We start from the raw sequence: 5,270 nt of genomic DNA on the forward strand, positions 1-5,270 counted from the left end.
AATCGGACAGGGGATTTATCAGACAAATTGACTTCACCACAGTCCTTTTGCAGAATATTAGTCTGTCCCTAATATTTCTCCTGGAGATAAGTGGCTTCTTTTTTGTCCTTAGTGACCCCAGGCAATCCTCCAAATGTATTTCCCTCATACTCATACCTGCCTTTTGCCATTCCCTGACTAAATTCTGCACTGGTGGTGCTCTGATCCTGCAGTTGAATCAACTTTCGAAGACAGTCCTGGTGTTTTCTGGACTTTCTTGGGCCCTCTGAATCCTTTTTCACAGCAATTGAACCTTTCTCCTTCAGGTTCAATTCACCCTTTCATGCACAAATAATGATAACCTATATTTTTTTTTTTCTCAAGTGGTTTTATTAGCCTTTAGGGATGACAAAAATAACGGCAGAGGATGGCAACACACATAAGGTCCATTGTAGTGGTTGATTCACAACTGTGACATTCAGATTAATTAATATAAGCGAAAACATTTAAATAGCTGTCCACAATATGAATAGCTGTCCACAATATAGTAACCACTGTCCCTGAACGGGTTAAACTCATTTTCACGGCAAATAAGGACTTTGCAATTTATTGAAATCCATCTGATCACTCTTCAAAACATTCCGGAATAAATTGCCATTATATATTTAAAAAGAAAAAAAAGGAAAAAAAAGGCGGTAGACTTTGTGAACTGTATACATGTGTCATTCTCTAAACTTTTGGTCACAGCTGTGGCATTCAGTCGCTAAACAGACAAAGTTAGCGGGACCAAATCAGATTTTTACCGACCAAACGTCGAAAGACGTTACGGAAGTTTCTCGGAACACATTGTGGTGACGTATAAAAGAAAATACATACGGCATGAGATAGACTACATGTAAGATGATCATTTCTTCATTCTCTTATACATCACCCATAAACATAAATTGCGTTACGATTCAAATGGTTTCTTCCAGATTAATTGTCTCCCGATATCATCCTTTGCGTGGCGAGACAACCGTGGCGCTCTGAAAATGAAAAATATATACCTGAAATCACCACAAAGCGGCGCTGTTTATTTATTTATTTTTTTGCCTCCCACACTTACAAGAAATCAGAGGTGGGTAGCGTAGTCCAAAATTTTTATTGAAGTCAGAGTACTGTTGCTTCAGAACAACACATCTTAAATGACAATAAAAAGAAGCACTTTAAATATTTACTTCAGTAAGAGTAAGTACACAGTGAAGTCCTCAAGTGCTGAATAACTAGTGAGTCACTTCCGACTTTTTTTTTTTAACAGCATGGACAAATTGATCCCAAATAAATACATAAACAACGAAATAAATATGCTCACCAGTCAGGGTTTATAAAAATGTCAGGTTTTGGCATGGAAAAAATGGGACCAAGATTTGTAATTTAAGACCTTTTTCACATTTAATGTAACATGTAGCCTGTATGACTCAATCGAACGTGACATGACGTAAAATGCTTCTCGAGTACAATTTCACCGAAATCACAACTGAAAAACTATAACCTGCACTTAAGTAATGCGAAGCACAAAGAGTATATTTGGAACCAGTCTCAAGTCTCTCTATTATTTTATAGTGATGAGACTTAATGACAGTGAAGTGATGTGTCCTTGGAGAACAATGCGGACAGATTCATCTCACGACTACCTGTGCTGCTCACGTAAGAAGCTCGAGGAAGATCACTTAACTTAATCATCATGCAGCCATCCTATTTGCTCCGACTCTCTCTCTCGTCTTTCTCTCGAGTCACTTTCACCTTCAAGAAAATGGCGCATGCTTGGCATGCATAAGTAGATGTAGTTGTAGTTGAGTAGAGTAATTCCAATTGTCACATATTTAAAAGCAAGTGTCGTTGTGAATGTCAATCCACTGTCGCTTTTATGACAGATGACTTGAGGCCTTAGGTAGGGTTTTTGCCATTTAAGCTTCGTCTGAAATTACCAGCCGTCTGTGAAGAAGATACACGTTTGAGAGAATTCAAATAAGCCTCCAAGCTTACCTGCCTGAAAAGATGATACTTTGTTCCCCATCTGACTATCAATAAAAATGATCGCTCTACTTTAAGACACTACTTAATTACACTCAGACGTCCTTATAGAGCCATTCACTTTTCCACTTCTTTGTGATTTTTTTGTCATAGCACTAATGTCCTGAAAATGAAAAAATATTAAATGTGTCATTTGAGGGCAACAAAAACTGTTAAATAAAATACAACTGTATTCCATTTTATTCATTATTCTTTTGTTTTGCCTTATATAATATCCTATGGACTATATTCTATTGATAAGCATCTTTACACGATAACAGTTTTAGCTCAAAACAACAGCTTCGTGTTGATGCTATGTTGCCTTGTTATCAGGACAATAGGATCTCGTATGTCTATTCCGACAGAAATGATCAAAAACAAAATACTGACAATACGCAGTGTCCTGATTTAGCTTCTTTTAACTGCCTCTTGGCATCTTTGTTTGGTTAAAGATTACACCACAGAATCTTAAACGGGATGCGGGATACACACACACACACACACACACACACACATTGGTTTTCAACATTTTTTAACCCTTTCAGGGACAGCGGTTACTACAGTGGACAGCTTATTATGTCATCAGGTTACAGGATGCATGAAAGGGCTCAAATGTGAGAGGAAAAAAAACATCCACAAATGTGTGCTACTGCTATTATAGCGGGGTTTACTGACTTTTCTGAAACCAAAAGGCATAAATAAAATACAGTAAACTGCAATTATATGGTTACTTTTGGGGAACTGAATAAAATGGGGTTGCGTGGATGAATGTGCATACGCAGAACTAATACCGAATGGATTGAATGATGCAATGTGCGCATCAGCAGTCCGCGTGCAAGTCCGGAATGATGTATATCGGTATATGCGCAATGAACAACAAACTATGGAAGACTGAAAATGTCATGATCCTGTTCTTGCGTGTCTCCAGCAGGTGGCGATGGTGGGCCCTCCATTCAGTGTGCACGCCTGCTGCCATTGATGAACTGTCAAGCTGTCAACCCTTTGTCGGAATCTTCTTCACGTTGCTCATGACTTTGTCTCCAAGTGTTGACTTCTCGATCTCTCTTGCTCACGCCATGTATTTTCTCGCCTCGTTTTTGCATTCGTCATAGTATTTTTGTTGCTCACCTTAGTCTTGGTTTTGTATCCTTAGTGTTTTGGCTATTTTCTTGTCTTTTAATGGCTAGCTATTTCGGTTCAATATTCTCCTTGCCTGCACGCGTTTTTGATGAGATTTGTTTGTCCCTGGTTTTTGTAACTACCATCCTTTTGTTGTACTTTGTCGGTCTTGCGTTTTTGAATGAATACACTCTTTTTTTTTCCCCTGTATCTCTAGGGAGGAGTGTGTGTGTGTGTGTGTGTGTGTGTGTGTGTGTGTGTGTGTGTGTGTGTGTGTGTGTGTGTGAGAGAGAGATACGGTGGGGACAGTGGGGATAGTCCCTCGGGTTAAACATTTAAATATTTAAGCATCTAACACCTTATTTACCCCAAATAAGAACGTCATATGGTCGCATTTGTGTGTGCGAGTATGTATGTACATCTGCACTATATTTGACATGGTGGTTAAAATAAGCCTCTTTTTTCTGTTACGGTTCCGGAATAGAATTGGACTCTCAAAACAAAACATGGATTCAGATGGATTTGAAGAAAATCACTGACTCTCTATGCTCTTATAGTTGTCAATCGAGGGCTGTTTGTCTGCCATTTTACAAATACAATATGCATTTAAAGTCAAGTCAAGTTTATTTGTGTAGCCCTTACTGGCAACAGTTGACAAGATTACGACATATCCTGATCTAAAACCTCCCCAGCCTCAAAACTAAAAACTAATTTGGTGGGAAAAAAGAAAAAACCTTGAGAAGACACCACACATTTGTAATCGGTGCTTCATTGTCCGAGTGTTTTTGTCGTTTTTTTTTTTGTTTTTTTTTAAACAGTAACGTTAGCGGACACTAAGACCATGCTTCTCACCCAGCAGGAATACTGTAGGGGGCGTGTTTATGTGAATGTATTTGGCGCAAATTTGTAATTGTTCAGATTAGTGATGGGATTTTCGGCTCTTTTCGGTGATCCGTTTCATTTGGATCGGCTCAGTGAAAAGAGCCAGCTCTTTTTGGCTCTCAAACGGCTCTTTTAACTTTAGCTTTTCTTTGAAATATTTATGACAAATCAGTGGCGGGCCGTGCATTTCAACCTTAGGCCTTCAGTGACGTCACATACATACACAATATAGGCTTGTCAAGCAGCACTTAATTTCAGGAGCATTTAAAACCATCAAGTCTGTATTCCCAATTAAGAGCAGGAAACTAAATTTACAGCCATTGTCAAAAATAAAAAGATGATTTAAAAATACGAAATAAAATGCCACCCAAATTACGCTGTGTGATCTTAAACAAGTCTGTCCAATAAATTGCGCAATGTTGCAGTTTCATATAAGACACCAACCAAACAATAACAAAACAAACTATTCTTTGAAAATAAACAGATCATTTGCATTTTGAAAATCGGCGATACAACAGCAAATAACTGAAAATGTTGAGCAGCTGAGATTGAACGAACTTTCGTGCACGAAGGTGACTACAATGCGCCATTATAAATTGCAGGTGAGCAGATTTATTTGATACATTTTTGTATCTTTGTCATTTTATTTCATTACCATGAATTTAATAAGTGCAGATCTACGCGAGTGTCTCCAAACATTTTTAAACGCACCATAGCTTGTAAGTGCCCAGCCGTTTCCTTGCTGCCTTAGTAAAACAATCCAGTGTGGCTCCAAACACCAAATCGGTCAGTTGCAAGCAATCAGCATTCCCAGCAGTACAATTTGCAGCGTTTCACAGAGGCTGTGAGCCACGGGTAGTGTTCATAATTGCTCGTCTGAAAATGACGGACAAACCCTTTTCCTTACTGGGACAGGTTAGCTCGCGCAGGAGTTGGGCGACCTCTTCGCACAATATCCAGCTTTTGGGGGAAGGTCCGTCTTGAAAATTGTGTGGAAAGTAGTTCCGCAACAAGATCAATGTCTTCTCCTTCAGCCATTTTGGGTTAAAATGCATTGATAGCTCTCGCAGGCGGCGCTCATCCAATATTTTTTTATTTTATTTTTTTAAATCTTTATTGAACATGTCAGGATACAATTCTCAAGAAACAGAAAAGGCGCTAATCCAATCACCGAACGCGCACGGCCAGTCTCGACGTAAGGCCTTCTCGCTAGCCCTAGTACGCAGACGAGAACAAGT

Source organism: Hippocampus comes, unplaced genomic scaffold (assembly GCF_001891065.2).
Source record: "Hippocampus comes isolate QL1 unplaced genomic scaffold, H_comes_QL1_v1.1 scaffold248, whole genome shotgun sequence".
In the NCBI taxonomy this organism is placed as follows: domain Eukaryota; kingdom Metazoa; phylum Chordata; class Actinopteri; order Syngnathiformes; family Syngnathidae; genus Hippocampus; species Hippocampus comes.